The sequence below is a fragment of the Nicotiana sylvestris genome, chromosome 8, assembly GCF_000393655.2.
Source record: "Nicotiana sylvestris chromosome 8, ASM39365v2, whole genome shotgun sequence".
NCBI classification, from domain to species: domain Eukaryota; kingdom Viridiplantae; phylum Streptophyta; class Magnoliopsida; order Solanales; family Solanaceae; genus Nicotiana; species Nicotiana sylvestris.
In genome coordinates, this window is record NC_091064.1 from 86,914,392 (window position 1) to 86,933,126 (window position 18,735).

The following is an 18,735-nucleotide window of genomic DNA, read 5'->3' on the forward strand; positions in this document are numbered from 1 at the left end:
TCGCACGACAAGAATTTCAAGAATATGAAGTTTTTCGAGGATAATTACAGACGTCTCCGTACCGATCCGCAAGACTCTACTAAACTTGCTCATGACTCGTGAGATCTATGTAACCTACGCTCTGATACTAACTTGTCATGACCCTAAACCCAGACCTGGTCGTGATAGCGCCTCTCGTGAATACAAGGCCAGCCAACACAACACCCAATTCATTTTTAAGAAATTAAAATAACACAATTTAAGTCATTAACACGATTAAATCCCAAAGAAACAGTGAAACAATCACTACTAGAAACTGGAGCTATGGCAACACTTTTTATTGCCACGGTTCTGTAACCGTTGCTATAGATGGTCGGTTGCAACGGTTTCAACCGTTGCGTAAGGTAATTGGTACTACCGGCACAGTTTAGCCCCTAAACCGTTGCAATAGTCTAAAAAGCATTATAGTAGATTTTCTATGAAAACGATTTTGGACAACCGTATCAATAAGCTTATCTATGGTAACGGGTATTTGCAATTTCAATGTACGGCAACGGTTACTAATTCCCTCTACAATTTCCCTCCAATTTTGGACGTCCCGCTAAATTTATAGACCCCGCTTCTATATTAAATATAAAATATATTTAATAAAATAATAAAACCTAATAATATACCTATACACACGGAGATTACGAGAATAAATACCATCTCTTCCAAAAAGTTTCGACCTCTCTCTCCCAAAAACCTTCGCCGGAGATTACGATGAAGGAAAACCACCATCGGCGGCACCGGTAAGTTGCATTTTTCATTACGATTCCAACCTGTATTCTACCATTCTTGTTTATTTTCTTTAAAACCTCAGTCATCCCTTTTGTTTAACCGCATCCCTGTACCTCCCATTACGCGCAAACGCAGTAATTAAAGAAGTATATGCATAAACATCGATACCAAAACCATCTTTATGCAAATTATGAAGCAATGATGATGCCACTGAAATCCTACCCTCTTTCCCAAGCATGCTTATAACCATAGCAATAACAGACCCATTTAACAAAACCCCAGAATCAGATCGATTTCGAACCCATTCAAACAGTTGTGTGCTCAATTTGTTTTAACTATTTTTTGTTGATTTAATTGATGGTTATTCTGGTTTTTTGGGCTTTCCTTGCACTCCATTGCTTTTTCGTTTTATTATTACTTCTTATGCTATTTCTGCAATATGTAGCGTGGTGGATTATTTTTTCAATTGATTTTCTGTGTTTCTGAGAGCTTCCTCAACAATCTTCCCTTTTCCCATTCTTTGTTCCTTGATTTTCAGGAAAAGAAAAACCTTTTACGATTGCCTACTGATGCTGTCGAGATTTTGATCAGTCAAGATTGGAGAGGTAGGTTGTATATCCATTTTAGCCTATCATATTTTCCTTTAGGTGTAGTTCAGAAGGAGGAAAGTGTTATTCATATGAAATATTTTATAATGGAAAACATGTGTGGTAATTGTACAAGGGAGAAGGATAGGGTATAGGAGATATTTTTAGGTATTAAAACTTGAAAATACTCTCTAACTGTTGATTGAACCAAGTATTAGTTAGCATTTTGTAAAGGAAAATGTCTCTGTGCATAAATGACTTTCTTAAAGAAAAGAAATTCCAAACACTAGAACATGATTTTATTACCAAAATATTTCTCTATACAAAATAATTTTGTGAAGACTGATGAGATACAAGGTCTAAGCTAGTCTCCTAGACTTATTAAGTTGTTTGCTTTCAGTCCTTTTGGCATAATGGAGATAAAAAAATGTGAAAAGAGGAAAAGAAAAAATTGTACACCTTTTTATGGATCACAGTTTTATTGTACTAATAATCTTATTATAGCTCTTTTGAAACTGTTAAACTAAACTAGTAACCACAATTAATGAGAGAATGCAGTAAAAACTAGTTGCATCTGACGGTTCGTTAGTGATTTGTGTACCACATTCGAGTACGTTTATGCAAAAGAACAGAAACAAAGAGCACTTGCAGTACTATTTTGCATTTCATTTAGATAGGCTAAATATTTGATTCTTTGTGGGGTTCATGTTTTCCTTATCAGTTGCAATAATATTCAGAGGCAGAACTACTTGTGTTGAAAGGGCGGAGCAGGTATGTATAATTCCTCCATATCTATCTTTAGTTTTTCAAAATAAAGACATTCTCGCGAAAGATAGTTTGCTTAAAACAGGTTCGATTTTTTCTAGTGTGAAAGCTGATGAAAATATCAAGAATGAATGAAATTTTCTACTAATTGACTTTTGAAGTTATAGAATCTTAATGCTAGTACTCTTTTTTTTTTACTCTTAAGCTATGCCATGGCTAGAAATATTAGACTAATATTTTTCCTGGTACTTGTTATTTTGCTATCAAGAATAGTTTTTTCTTATCAAGAATTTGTTTAGAATGGTTGTAGTGGTGTTGCAGCTAGTTATTTAAGTGTAAATGGTGTTGTTGAGATTGAAAAAACTGGTGCTCTAAGGCTAACAAATGAAACATAAAGAACAGTTGGTCATGCCTTTTATAAAAGTTCAATCAAATGAGGCTGCACAAGATGGGAAGTTTTTAAGGGTGTTGCCTCTTTACTGATATCTCGGTTTTAAGGGTAATATTTTCTCTCTTTTTAATAACGGTCTTCATATCACTAAGATAAACCATACTTGATTGAGAAACCTTTAGCTTCTTCTTAAGTATATCATGTCAAAGAGACAAGAACATTCTAATAACTGAATAGGTGACATGCCAAACCATCCTGCTACCTCTTCATTTCAATCTTGTTTTGTGCAGATTGGTATCCTATTTTTTAATATACGGATAAGTATCCTGTTTGACAGCTCTCTTTCCTATTTTCCTCTTTGTATATTTGAATCTTTGGTTGTTTTCCATGAAAGCTGAAGTGTTCTACATTAAATAAGTATTTACAATTCCAATCTACTAAAATTCTCTAAAAGACTAGTTGTATCTGGTAGTAAGTGTAATGTATCAACCTCCTGTTTTGTTGAGTTGCTACCACCAGTGCAAGGGTGGTGGAGTCTGCAACATTTGCACAAGCAAATATCATAAGTTGTACATTATTTCCTGCTGCGAGCGCGGAAATGAACTCTACTCCGTTTGGTTCTGTAGCTTTCTTTCCCTGAATTGGATCAACATAACATTAGTAACAACTTGAGGAGAAAAAAAATATTTGAATTGTATATCAAATTTCAGATATGATAAGTTCATAATTGTAATTACCATGTCCATGGTTTTGAGAAAAGCTTTAGTGGCATTTTCAGCAGACCAATAACTCATTTTCTGTTTCTTTGTAATTTTCTGAAATCTACATTCTGCTTGGGTTAGTTTGGTAAGACATCTACATTCTTGCTGATAGTTTCCTGTTTCTTCCTGCTTAAAAACCTAATATTGTCCTGTTTCTTCCTATTTAACAACCCATTTTCTGTTTCTTGCAACTTAACAGTAGAACTGCAACAACTAAAAGTTGAAATCTAGGTTGTTTCTGATCAATTTCTTGCAGCAATATTGGCAGCAAATCTGCATCGGTGAGCTCTCAAGTTAGCTATTTTTTGGTTTAAGTGTTCCTATGTTATTTGCTAACCTATATTGTGTTTGCTTTTCAAAATCTGAAAAATATTTGTATAGACATAAATCAAGAAGGGTGCTCAAGCAAAAATAAGAAAATATCTAACCGTATTCCAGCTTGATCACTTGCATCTTTGTGAAATCAAAAGGTTTCGTCGTTGACAACAAAAAGAACCTTCCAAGCTACAAGGTCAAATGAAAATGAAGCACGACAGTCAGAAGGTGGATTACCTTCATCTTTGCGAAACCAAAAGGTTATATATCTTCTTCTATTTCTTCCTCTCCTCCTTCTTTGCTTGGGATTTTGCTTTGGTTCAAGGTAGAGTGGATATGGTAATATCTTTTTTTCTTCCTATTGATGTGCCTATTTCGGTATTATTGGTATCCAACTTCTATGTGACCGACTGAGAGTCAATGGTTGAGGCTGTAGTTGTGGTTGGGACTTGGTACTTATATGTCAAACTTGGTTGTCTTGTTTGGGGTTCCTGCTTTTCCGGGCATTCTACATTGCTAAGAAGTATCTCTAAGGCTCATTCTTGTAGCAATTTTGGATTAGTGTTGCATTATATGTTTAGAATTGTATAGTGATATAGATATGTGTCAAAGTTTGCTGAGGACTTCACTGATTTGGTTAGAATGCTTTTAATTGTATAAAAGTGTTTAGTGAGTTATACAATGTACTAATTAAAATGTAAAAAATATAAATAATGGTAAATCTGCAATTTTCACACTAATGTGAACCATTTAAGGTTCTCCTTAAAGTCATGACTGTTATTCTCTTATTGGATAGGAAGCTAGATGCAACAATCCTCCATCGACACAAGGTTGTGAATAGCGAAAAACAACTTACAGTTTCTCCATCTGTAACTGTAACTGCCCCACTAGCCTGCCTCCCTATAAGACCTGTCTCAACCGTTATCTGTAAAAATGCAATAAACTGATTCAAAAGATATATAGCTCAATAGCTCAGGAAGCTTAATGTATTAGTTTCAAGTTGGATCGATCAAGAAAATAGAAAACTCAATAGATTAATATGGAAAATAGATGAATTAAGATTTAAGAACATAGACAACATAATAGCTCAAGTTAATTATAGAAAATATTGTATATGTTTCCCCATTCCAACATTTTGTTAACTTAGATTATGGAAACTAAAATGATATCTGAAAGGTATATTTATCCTACTCTAGTAAGGTTAAACCCCTCATTACAATATTTAGTAATGCTAGGTTTAATAGAGACTATCCATTTATTTTACCACTTGGTCAATTGCCCACCAAGTCAACCTACAAATGGAACAGAAGAAACATTACTTATTATTGTCATATTTAGCTTCAGAAGAACCAAACTAGGAAGTAAAATTTAACTATCTTCCTCCAGGGCCAAACGAATTAAAAAACAAGTAAAATAATGCACATGGAAAATAGTAGTGACGCATTTAGAGAAGATGCAAAATGGTCAAGTTCTGGATAGATGCAAAATGCTTCAGCTGTTGATTCAATCTCTGCCTTGGTGAAGTCTAGGATTTGGTGGATATAAAGTATCCATAACTAACAAACACAAGGCCTGCCCAACAAGTGTCATAAATTTTTGCAGAACCATCCAATTTTAATGTTAATCCACTAATCTTCCTTCCTTTTATCCCTCGTATTCTCCTGTAGTTTTGAATATCATTTTGATGACATTTTCATGTGCATCCCAGTATTTTGTCTCGGTTGCCCTGCAATATTGGGTCAAATCTCATTTTCATTGGGGAGTTGTTCCTTTCTCTAGCATCTGTTATGGGACACTCATCCTTTTGCTAATCTTTTCTCCATCTATTCATACTAAACCAACAATACTAGGATCATCTCATTCAACAAACAAACATATGGCTGGTACTGTATATTTGAGAACTAATAAATTTGAGGTTAAGCTAGAAGGCATTACCTTTAAAGCCAAAAACTTTGAATCTTTATGCACAGTTGATTTTCTTTTTCCAGAAGGTAAGATTTGGGTTCGTCCGCCTGTTGTTGGCCTTGATGTCATGCGCCACCCTCGTGATCCCTCCATAATTTTGGTTCTATTTAATTTGTAAGTTGCTTCTTCTATTGTCTAACTATTAATAACTTTATTTATCCACTTTTGTAGGTGGAGAAGATCAGGATGATGAAGAAGAGCTAGACCTTACTTGAGATAGAATTTTGAATTGTTATAGATGAATGTTTTAGGAATCTTTTGTTATCAACATTTTTGGAACTTACTCTCTTGAAATGTACTAAACTTATGCGCTTGGGGTAGAACATTTTCTCTATGGATATTATTTGCTTGATGGATAATTTTATATTATTTATTAATAGTCTCATTTTATGATGTATTTAAGTTTTAGTGTTATTATATATATATATATATATATATATATATATATATATATATATATATATATTGTAACAGGTGCTATATTTTGATTTTAACTGAATTGATACAATAGCCTACCAGAACCGTTGTAATAGGACACAAATGACGTTCTAGTAGACAATGTAAACCGTTGCAATAGGTCCTATAAAATGTTCCAAATTGATTTATAAACCGTTGCAAATACAAATATAACCGTTGCGGTAGCTTAGAGAAACCGTTGCAAATACAAATATAACCGTTGCGGTAGCTTAGAGAAACCGTTGCTATATCTATACATAACCGTAACAATAGCTTACATAAGTATTGCTTTAAATAATATGGTAACGGTTAAGAACCGTTGTATAAACAATATAGTAACGGTCTTAAACCGTTCCAATTGAAAAAAATAAATGTTCTAACAGAGAAGGGAAAAGCCGTTGTGATAGACTGATCTATAGGTACAACGATGCAAACCATTGCAAGAACCGTTCCAATAGACCTATAGGCACAGGGGCTGATGTAACGGGTTGTAAACCGTTCCAATATACCTATGGTAACAGTTTTATAGTCTGTGGGAACGGTTTTCTAACCGTTACAGTAGACTAATTTTTCAGTAGTGAGTACAATTTGCGGCATAAACACAGCCCGACATCCGGATGTCACCAGTCATGAGCATCTATCATAAGTCTACAAGTCTGAAAGAGTTTATACAGTATATTACAAAACCTGGAACATAAAGTAAGATAGGAGGGAGAAACACTGGGTTGCGAACTCCGAGTAGCTACCTAGTGGACTCCGAATGGCCTGCTGGGAGCAATCAACCCTCACTAGCGGGACCTGAAACTCCTGAATCTGCACACAGGGTGCAAGGAGTAAAGTGAGTACTCCAACTCAGTGAGTGATAACAATAAATGAAGACTGAGCGATAAGAAATCATGTAAAAACACAACAACATGCTATATAGAGGCAGTGTAAAACCAATAAAATGCAATAAAATAGTGAAATCTTATAAAACACCTTGGTTCAGAATAAGCTTCTTTAAAACACCTTTTCAATAGTTAACACAAGTAAATGAAAAGCAGCTAGAAAAGATAAATACATAAAACCCGCCCCTCGGGCACAATGTCAACAAAATCATCCCCTCGGGCAATAACATAGAACAACACCAGCCCCTCGGGCTATATCTCATATCACAATAGGTACCCGCACTCACTAGGGTGTATAGACTCCTGAAGGGGCCCCTTACGGCCCAAGTGCAATATCAAGCTATCTCGTGGCATGATCAAATAGGCTCTTAGCCCCATATCAAGCCACATTGTGGCGTACAACTCAGGCCCTCGGCCTCATAATCATAATCAGTACAACACTGCTGCGGCGTGCAGCCCGTTCCCATATTAACCTCACAACACAGGCCCTTGACCCTACTCAGTCACAAATCTCTAAAAATCCACATGTGCACAGTAAAATATGATGCTCAACCCAAAATATCATTTAAAGTATTTAAAACAGAGTAAACGTGGCTAAGTTATAAAAACAGTAGAATATAGCATGAATGAGTACATATATAAAAATCAAAACAGTGAGGAAATAGCAGTAAAAATCCCCTAAGGGTCCAAATAGTTGGCACGAGGCCCAAATATGTCATTCAGCCCAAAACATGATGATATCAAACAGTTTTCAATCAAATACACAGTAAAACAGTCATTCGGGGTGGACCAAGTCACAATCTCCAATGGTGCGCGACCCCACGCTCGTCATCTAGCATGTGCGTCACCTCAATATAGCACAATGATGTGAAATCCGGGGTTTCATACCCTCATGACAACATTTACCTCATTACTCACCTCTATCCGGTCCAAACTCTAGTCCGTGATGCCTTTACCTCTTAAATCGGCCTCCGGATGCTCCAAATCTAACTAAAATTAGTGCAAAACTATCAAAATATTCTAGGGGAATAAAGCCCACTAGAAAGAAATCAAATTACAACTCAAATCCCGAAATTGGCCAAACTCAACCCCGGGGCCCACATCTCGGATTCCGATAAAAATTACATCAATAGACTCCTTATCACTCCCCGAGTTCATTCATATCAAAATCACCGAAATCCAACCAAAATGATCCCTCAAATCCCTAATTTTAGGTCTCCAATTACAAGCCCTAGGTCTTAAATATTTAGGCTTAAATTCAACAATTTCTATTATTATTAGGTATAAATCACATTAGGATTGATTATAAAGTCCATAAATCTTACCTCCAAGTGTTCCCCCTTCATTCCCTCTTCAATCCCCTTCAAAACTCTTCAAAATCGCCCAAAAATGGAGGAACTTAGGCTCAAAATCGCGGAATAGGCCTTTTTAAGCCTTTTGCCCAGTCATTTCAAATCCTTCTTCGCGAACGGGGACAACCCCTCACGTTCGTGAAGCACAAATTTAGGTTGACCACAATTTCCTCTTACGCGAACGCGATCACCCCTCGCAAAGTCCGGGTTTCTACATTCATGGGGGTAATAACTCATTTCTTTTTAGGAATTGGATATTTGGAGAGTCGCCACCTAACGGATTATGGTGCGTTAGGGCACCTAGAGTGATTAACTCTTGGGTTGGTCTACATTATCAGAGATTAGGGTAAGTGCTCGAAGTAACCTTGAGGGGAAGGTGTTAGGCACCCATCTTAGTCCACAACTGTGGGTCCTGGCCAAACTTATATTCACAAATTAGTCCATTACAAGTAAACAATTGAATCAAATAGGTCGCGAGTAAAGCACGTTAGATAACTCAAGTAGTAAGATTTGGGCAAATTGTAAAACAAAGGTTTAAATAAAGGGAAATTTTGGTAAAGGAAGGGTCCTAGGTTGGTTATCCTATAGGATTACCTCACACAATGCCCGGTAAACACTCCTCAATGAAGGGCTACATGTGACATTAGCGCGTAGTCATCATATCCCATATCTACCCTTCCCATCCCCTTAGTTGTCGTGCAAAGCGAGTATTTGGTCAACGATTTCTATTACGTGCTGCTACCCGTCACTTCTTAATGATCCTGGAGGGAGTCAGGACCTCTACCTATAGGTGGTTCTAGATGGACCCCTAAGGTTTTAAAGGTGAAAATTCTAAGGCGACAATCAAAAAATATAGGACTTTCAGCACATAAAAGGAGCAATTAGAGTTTGCTCAAAGTTTCCTCCTTAAACAAGCACATAAACAACACGACTCAAGCACAATTAAGGGCTTTTTTTAGACAGTGTCCTAAGGAAATATATCTAGGTGAATATGCAGAAACAAGCAACTTATTTTTTTAGAAACTCAGGAGTAGTGAACCTAGCAGTTGCCTATTGATTTTTAAAACCTGTTAGGATCAGAAAACACTAAGCAATAAAAACAGTTTTCAGAAATGCAGTTTTGAAAATGCCCTAAAGGATTGCCTATACGCAAAGTACTAATGTCTATATTAATACAGAAACAAAGTAGGTTTTGAAACGGATTTCTGTAATACTTATAGGCATGATATCTAATGAAATTGAGGCAGTTTTAATGAACTCATTTCAGGAAATATAAACCACTTAGTTAAACTAGTTTAAGATTGAACTGGGCATGGACTAAGTTGATTTATTTAGACTAGTTTAGACTGACAGGCATAATTACGAGTGTTGTTCCCTATAAGCATGATATCTACGTTTGATACTGGTTTTAAAGACTTGCAGGCATGTAAACATACTTGTTATAACAAAATCTGGATTAAGTCCTATAGGCATGGCATCTATTAGTTAATCTGATTTTTAAGACATGATTATTTGGAACCTATAGGCATGGTTTCTAAACATGACAAAATGTAAAACCTTATAAACATGACTTCTACTTGGTAAGGCAATCGAATTTAAGCATAAAGTCCTAGGAGCATGATTTATATTGGAAAACAATCAGATTTAAACATAAAGTCATAGGAGCATGATTTCTACTTAGTAGAGCAAACATATTTAAAAGTAAAGTCCTATGACCATGATTTCTACCCGAATTTCCCCGTAAAGCATGTATCTCCCCACCCTTTTCACTAAATACCGCAATATTTATTTACAAGTTATTACAGACCAATGAATGAATTACATAAGTGAATAAAAAATCAAGAAAGTATTCTATAGGGAGCCTCTGATTAGGCCTAGATTTTCCAAAGCCTCCAATGGCCTCATATGCCTTAATTCTATAGACAAAGTCAGAGTCTAGGTGCATCAAAGTTCCCTAAGGATCTCAAAGATCCCGGGCAGTGCTTACACCTAGACTTAATAACCAAGAATTGAACAAGTGCAGTGTGGAAAGGCCAGCCTAAGTATGCCAGAGTTCAAAGGGTTCTCAAAAGGATCCCAAGGCAGTACACATACTGGAGGGGGCAGAACTTATTGACTAAGAGTAGAGTGAGAAGTGATGGACACAAGTTGAAAGGTTTTAGCAGAAAAATGTATTAAAACAAAAGTCTATTTGGAAGTAATTTAGTAAAGCAATAGAGACTTTTTTAAAAAAAAAAGGATTGAAGAGATGAACAGAAGTCCAAACACCTTAGGACAGGTTTATACATAGACAATTCAAAGAACCAAGTAAACTCAGTAGTCACATACATGGGTCAAGGGGTTTGGTACATAGAACACTTGACTGCAAACACATAACCCACCAAAGGTCTAGGACTGGTTTAGACACACTCAGAAATAGCTGACCCTGGAATAGTCAGAAAACCAGACATGAAGAACACAACCACATAGAGGGGTGATAGAGATTTGGAGATTCATGGTGGTAAACACATAACAAGTAAGAAATGATTGGTGTAGACATGCTTAGAAACAAACAGAGGAGTAACATGCTGATCTAAAGAAAGGGGAGTACATAATAAGGTAAACATCAATTACAGGCTTCATAACAAAACCACAAATAGAAGTAAACTAGGAACATGATGAATTGAAGCAATAATAAAATCATATTGTTGTTGGAACTCTGAATTGAAACTAGAACATACCAGTAAAGAGGACAGTAAGCAAAGTGAAAGGACAAGAGAACACAATGGTTAGCCTTGGCTTGCAACCGGCTAACTTAGAGCAGTAGCAAGTAGCACAAGAGAGAGAGAGAGCAAAAATTTTTTAAGTGTGAGAGATAGTTTTTGAACCAAGAGTTCGTGTGTTGTGCTAATGAAAGACTAGGGTACTTATAGTTATAAAGTAGATAGTAAATAAGGTAAAAATCAAAGTCCATTAGCAATTAAGGAACTCATAATCATCTAGTCAGGAAATCAAGGTAAGTACTCCCTTTAATTGAGGAGTTAACCTCAAACGGTAATAGACAACAAATAAGGAAAGAAACCGTATAAGGCTAAACATGCTAATTAAGGAAATATCTTCTGCATAGTACAAGTACACAATATGTAATAGAAGCCAGGTTCAGCACACATAAATCAAGGAAAGACTTGAGCAATCAATTAACAGCATAATTGACCATAGAATAAAGTTATAAAAATGTTCTACAAGGTAAAAATCAGTAGAATAATCATGCGGAATCAGTGAAAGATCAATCACAAAGATTCAGGGATGCAAGAATAGGAGGTAACACTTATTTAGCACCACTCTATAAGAACAAACACATGGTAAGCAAAATCAGAACCCTAAGAGGTTGAGTAGGACAAGAATCACACATAAAATTAGGGATTCATGTAGAGTATAGTCTGAATTAGTAAGCTAAGCATGATACAGGTAGGAGAAGTGAAGAATCAGAAACATTGGTGAACCAGATAAGACAAAATCACACAATAGGCGGGATAACCACAATTAGGAACCATAACAAACAAACGTAGGGCAAAAAAAATCATAGAATCATAGAAACAAATAGGTTTACTGAACATGTTATCAAAACAAAACTCAGAAACCAAAGGCTGGGGCTAAGAAGTTAGGGTTTTCAACATAGACGAGTTGAAAAAGGAGTAATAACATAGAATCATTCGAGATATGCAAAGTATAAAATTTAAAACATGAAGAATCGATTTAAACAAAGTGTAGAAGAAGTTCCAAAAAAACCCTAACTTTAAAAGAAAGTAAAACCACTTGAAATCGAGGATTTTTGCAAAAGAGGTTCGAGAACAGTGTAAAATATAGAAGGAGCAGACTCGAATCATTTAAAAATAGCCCAGATCTAAGAGATACAAATGAAAATTAGGGTTTCAAAAGAAACCCAAATAGAGATGAAAGAACCTGCTTAGAACTTCATAGATCGTAACCAATATAATGTGGTTTTGCTCAAAATCACACCGAAGAAGCCATGAATAGCCAAAATAACAACCCTATACATAAGTCGGCGTGGCCTAGGGCCCTTGAAGGCCTCAAAGAAGATGAGCAAGGCAATGAAGGAGCCATTAGAGGCTTGGGGTTGAATGGTGGTCACCGTAGAAGACCAGAGAAGGGAGGCAGTTGAAAAGGATTTAGGGTTAGGCTAATAGAAGATAGGAGATGAGAGCATTTGAAGACGGCGGGCTGTAGAGAATGACCAGGGTTAGAGGGTGTTTGGAGTTAAAAAAGGAAGGAAATGGTACGGGCCGTTGATCTGTTAGATCAACGACCATGATCTAACGGGTTCTGGGTTGGGTAAGTGTGTATAGGGTCTGGGTCGGGTAATTGGGTATGAAATTGGGCTGGGGTTGGGTTCAATTTAGGCTATAATTGAAAGTCAAATTTGGTTATAATTTAAACAACCAATTTTCCCTATTTAATTTATAATAAGTAATAAACAATTTCTAGAAAATCATATTCTATACCAAAATTATTTAAAATATGTAATTATCATTTTAAAAATATAGGGGCCAATTTTAAACATGTAAAAATATTTATACATTAAATGGGCTAATATTGCAATTATATGCAATTTTAGCTTAAAATACCAAATGCAATTATTAAAAATTCATAAAAAATATATTTACCATATTTTGGCATAAGTATAGAAATAAAATGAATAAATAATCATAAAATTAATTTGAAAAATAATTATTGGGGATTTTACGAATAAAAGCGAAGGAAATAAATCAATTCAAATCCTTAAAATTATGGGAAAAATTATAAAAACCTTGTGCATGCTTATATATGTATATATATGGTATTTCAAAGGTATTATGCATATAAAAATATGTAGGAAAAAATTGGGTATCAACACGGGACACTTCAGCACTTAACCCTTTGCGGACGCGGCATCAACCTCGCGAACGCGATGACCAACGAGCTCAACCCTTCGCGATCACGGGACCTCCTTCGCGAACGCGAAGGCCAACTTCACAGCCTCCCAGCCTCCCAGCCTAACCCTTCGCAAATGCGAGGGCCCACTCATGAATGTGAAAGCCAATTGTATGCAACACCCAACAACAGATTTCTACAATTTTCTACAACTTGAAATAGCCCGTTTAACCACCCGAAATTCACCCGAGGCCCTCGGTACCTCAATCAAACATGCCAAAATATCCCATAACATCATTCAAACTTGTTTCTACTTTCGTAACGCTCAAAACAACATCAAAGCACCAAATTCGCATAGGATTCAAGCTTAGGAATTCCAAAATCTTCTAAATTCCGCTTTCGATCAAAAAGTCTATCAAACCATGTCTGACTGACCTAAAATTTTGCACGCACATCCCAAATAACACAACGGACCTACTGCAACTTCCAGAATCCCATTCCGACCCATATATCAAAATCTCACCTATCAACTGGAAAACGCCAAAATTCCAATTTCACCAATTCAAGCCTAAATCTACTATGAACCTCCAAAACACATTCTGATCACGCTCCTAAGTCCCAAATCACCTCCCGAAGCTATCCGAACCATCCGAACTCACATTCGAGCCCTTTGACATATAAGTCAACACCTGATTGACTTTTCCAACTTAAGCTTCCTCAAAAGAAACTAAGTGTCTCAAACCTTACCAAAATCTCTCCGAACCCAAGCCAACCAACCCGGTAACACAAAATACAACTGAAAAAGGCAATAAGAAGCAGAAATTGAGAAAACAGAATGGGAACTCATGAAACGACCGGCCGGGTCGTTACACAAGGTATATAGTGCTTCAGACAAGATTCATGTCCAGGAAATATCCATCCCTTAATATAATCAACCGCGCTCACCGGGGATATGTGCAGACTCCGGAGGGGCTTTTTCAGCCCAAGCGCTATCAAATTAGTGTAACCGCTGCCGCGCTCAGCCCGATCCCATAAATGTCAGTCATAATCAGGCTCTCGGCCTCACTCAGTCATCAATCTCCCCAGCCTCACTCACGGGCTCACAATGTCATGAAACTAGACCAAACATGACGATATGATGTATCAACAAATAACAACAAAGGCTGAGATATGATAAGAAATGAATGAATGTGACTTGGTATGAAATATCGATGAAATCAGTAGGTTAGCAACAAGAAATGACCACTATGGGTCCCAAGAGTACCGACATATAGCCTAAACATGATCTCTAGCATGACTGATAGCTCAATTGTTTTATCACCTGATGAAAACACGGATATCAACAAGTTAGAGCCACTATATAGTCCATGGAATCGACCAAGTCACAATTTGTCATGACTCAAAAATCCTTGGTCCTAATGGCATCTAACTCAACCCGCTAGCTAAGCCAACTAACAGACAATATAACTCAGCAGAGATTATAAGAAAATAAAGAATAGATAACTGAACATTTACAATTTACCCAAGACCTGGTAGTACGACTCATGAGCTTCTAAGACTTGAAATTTACAAAGCTGGTACGAATAATTATACATTCTATTTGAATGATACATAAGCAGTATAGTAAAATCCAAACTGCCATGGGCAAGAGGGAGTTTTACCAGAAATGAACGAACATCTTCCTAATAAGTAATAAATAATTTCTGGAAAATAATTTTCAATACCAAAATGATTTAAAATATGTAATTATCATTTTAAAAATAGAGGGGCCAATTTTACACATGTAAAAATAATTATACATTAAATGGGCTAATATTTCAATTATATGCAATTTTAGCTTAAAATATCAAATGCAATTATAACAAATGCATAAAAAATATATTAACCATATTTTGGCATAAGTATAGAAATTAAATGAATAAATCATCATAACAATAATTTGGGCCATGCCATGGTGTCTTCCGGCCATGAGGATGATGCCTTTAGAATATGACGCCTTCAGATAGATTGGCGATATTTCAGCCCATGATATGCAGTAATGATGTTAACAAGACAAGGCTTAGTCTTGCGAAATGGAGGGAAGAGCTTAGCTCGTCAGAAGAGCGAATGTGATAGTGCTAGAAATAGAGCGAAATTTGAGCGAAAAGGGACAATGCTTAGTCCCATGCGACTGGGAGGCAAGGATTACCCTCATGCAAGTAGGGAGGCAGGGATTAGCCTAGTGCAAATATAGAGGCAGAGATTAGCCTCATGGAGTCAAGGATTAGACTTTTGTGAATAAGGAGGCAGGTATTAGCCTTATAGAGTCAAGGATTAGACTCATGCGACTAGGGAGGTAGGGATTATCCTCATGCAAGTATTGAGGCATGGATTAGCCTCATGAAGTAACGGATTAGACTCATGCAAACAGGGAGGTAGGGATTAGCCTCATGGAGTCAAGGATTAGACTCATGTAGGTATGGAGGCAAGGATTAGCCTCATGCAAGTGTGGAGGCAAGGATTAGCCTCATGAAAATGTGGAGTCAGAGATTAGACTCATGCAGGTATGGAGGCAAGGATTAACTTCATGCAAATGTGGAGGCAAGGATTAGCCTCATGCAAATGTGGAGTCAGAGATTAGACGCATGAAAATAGGGAGGCAGAGATTAGCCTCATGCACGGTGTGGAGGCAAGGATTAGCCTTATGCAAGTTGGGAGTCAAGGATTAGACTCGTGCAAATGGGGAGTCAAGGATCAGACTCATGCAAGTAAGGAGTCAGGGATTAGACTCATGCAAATGGGGAGGCAAGGATTAGCCTCATGCAAATGTGGAGTCTGGGATTATACTCATGCAAGTAGGGAGGCAAGTATTAGCCTCATGCAATTAGGGAGGCAATGATTAGCCTCATGCAAACATGGAATCAGGGATTAGACTCATGCAAGTAGGGAGGCAAGGATTAGCCTCATGCAAGTAGGGAGGAAGGGATTAGCCTTATGCAAGCATGGAGTCAGGGATTAGACTCATGTAAGTAGGGAGGCAGGGATTAGCCTCATGCAAGTGTAGAGTCAGGGATTAGACTCTTGCAGGTATTGAGGCAAGGATTAGCCTCATGCAAATATGGGGGACAGAGATTAGTCCCATGCAAAGAGCGAGTAGCAGATAAGAGTAGTGTATTTCTTAGCTGGAGATGTATTCGATGTCTGATGGGCTAATAGATAGTGAATTATCTTTGTGTACACATGTTTCGCGAATGCTATCGTTATGTCAAATATGCATGCATTCAAAGAAAAATCGTAAGTTTTATGAGGAGAAGGTTGGTTCGTGCTCCTGTCGGCTGGCTTTGCTTTGCTCCGTTCTGAAAGCCTTTCGAGTTCCCCTGGGTGACACCTGGCTGTTATGGAAATAGAGTTTTTCAAAAATATGCAATTATTGATAAAAATAGAGTTGTTTTGGAAACGTATTAATATATCAAGTAATTCTTTTGATGACCTAGTGATTGTGACACATTTTAAAGGCATTGAAGCTATCTTTTATTGGAATTTTGAGGGTCATCCTCAAAATTCTGCCCCAGTTTGGTAGATGATCTTTGACCGTTTGCGGATAATGGATCTTGCCGAACCTTCTCCGAAATTTTGAGAATCCTTCTCAAAATTCTACCCCAGTTTCTTAACTGGTTATTGACAGTCTAACATGTGTTGGTGTTGGCTGGACTTGCTTCGGAATTTTGATGACCCTCCTCAAAATTCTGCCCTAGTTTCTGATCTTGGGGGAAATTAGAATTTTATTATGATATGACCGAACCTATAAGGCTGCCTATGTATCCCCTCTTAAATGGGGATCAGATCAAGCGTAGTTCAATTACATCAAATGAGGAAATGTAAAGTATCTAAGCATAGTATCTTTTGACTACGTTTGAATTGATCGTCTTTGGCTAGAATTCTCCGTCCATTTCTACAAGTATGAGTGCTCCTCCTGTTTGTACTTTGTGAACCATGTACAGAACTTGCCAGTTGGGGAAGAATTTCCCTTTGGCTACATCTTGATGTGGGAAGATTTTCTTCAGTACTAGCTACCCTGGTGCGAACCGTCTTGGTTTGACTCTTTTGTTGAAAGCTCTGGACATTCTGTTCTGATAAAGTTGGCCGTGACATACTGCGTTCATCCTCTTTACATTGATAAGGGCCAATTGTTCATAGCAACTCCTTATCCACTCCGTATCGCTGAGTTCAGCTTCTTGTATGACTCTTAAAGAAGGAATCTCCACCTCAACTAGGATGACAGCTTCGGTACCATAAACCAACATGTAGGGGGTTGCCCCAGTTGACGTGCGAATTGTGGTGCAGTACCCTAACAGAGTAAAGGGTAACTTCTCATGCCACTGTTTGTGGTTCTCTATTATTTTCCTTAGTATCTTCTTAATGTTTTTGTTGGCGGCTTCTATGGCTCCATTCATCTGAGGTTTGTAGGCTGTAGAATTCTTGTGCTTGATTTTGAAAGTTTCACATATAGCTTTCATCAGATCACTGTTGAGATTGGCGGCGTTGTCAGTAATAATGGATTCAAGAACTCCGAATCGGCAGATAATACGATCCTTCACAAAATCTGTGACGACTTTCTTGGTTACAGCTTTGTAAGATGCCGCTTCTACCCATTTTGTAAAGCAATCAATGGCTACTAGAATAAACCTGTGTCCGTTTGAAGCAGTGGGTTTGATCGGACAATGACATCCATTCCCCAGGCGGCAAATGGCCAAGGTAAGCTTGTTGCATTGAGCTCATTCGGTGACACTTTTATCATATCGGCATGCACCTGACATTGAAAGCATTTGCAGACATACTGAATGCAATCCGTTTCTATGGTCATCCAAAAGTAACCTGCCCTGAGTATCTTCTTAGCGAGAATGAAGCCATTCATGTGCGGACCACAGGTCCCAGCATGCACATCCTCAAGTAGCTTAGAAGTTTCCTTCGCGTTGACATACCATAGTAACCCCAAATCAGGAGTTCTTCTATACAAGTTCCCTCTACTTTGGAAGAAGTGATTTGACAATCTCCGAGCATGTGTTTCTGAGTGTAATTTGCATGCTCCAGGTATTCTCTTTTTGATAAGTATTCTTTGATATCATGGAACCAAGGCTTTCCATCAGCTTCTTCCTCGACATGAGCACAATAAGCAGAATGATTATGGATCCTCACCGGAATGGGATTAATGTAGTTCTTATCTGGATGTTGTATCATGGATGACAAAGTGACCAATGCATCAGCAAACTCATTCTGAATTCTGGGCACATGTCGGAATTCTATCTTTGTAAACCTCTTTCTCAATTCCTGCACATGGTACAAATATGGCAATATCTTGGAATTCTTGGTGGCCCACTCTCCTTGTACCTGGTGCACAAGCAAATCTGAATCACTGATTACCAAAAACTCCTGAATGTTCATGTCGACTCCCATGTTGAGCCCTAGTATGCATGCTTCATATTCTGCCATGTTGTTGGTGTAGGGAAATCTGAGCTTAGCAGATACCGGATAGTGCTGACCCATTTCTGATACAAAAACTACTCCAATGCCTAGTCCTTTAAAATTTGCGGCTCCGCCAATGAACAT

At 37.4% G+C, this 18,735-nt stretch overlaps 1 long non-coding RNA gene across 2 annotated transcripts; it reads left to right on the forward strand.

Annotated features, from left to right (window-relative positions):
* The first annotated feature begins 681 nt into the window (after positions 1–681).
* Positions 682–5,881, forward strand: LOC104242235 (uncharacterized). 2 transcript variants are annotated; one of them, XR_714942.2, is made up of 6 exons: positions 682–770; positions 1,298–1,364; positions 2,068–2,117; positions 3,463–3,544; positions 3,645–3,838; positions 5,715–5,881. It is a non-coding gene; the product is annotated as an uncharacterized lncRNA (long non-coding RNA). The 2 variants fall into 2 exon arrangements; XR_714943.2 differs by having other exon boundaries at positions 3,734–3,838.
* The last annotated feature ends 12,854 nt before the right edge of the window (positions 5,882–18,735 follow it).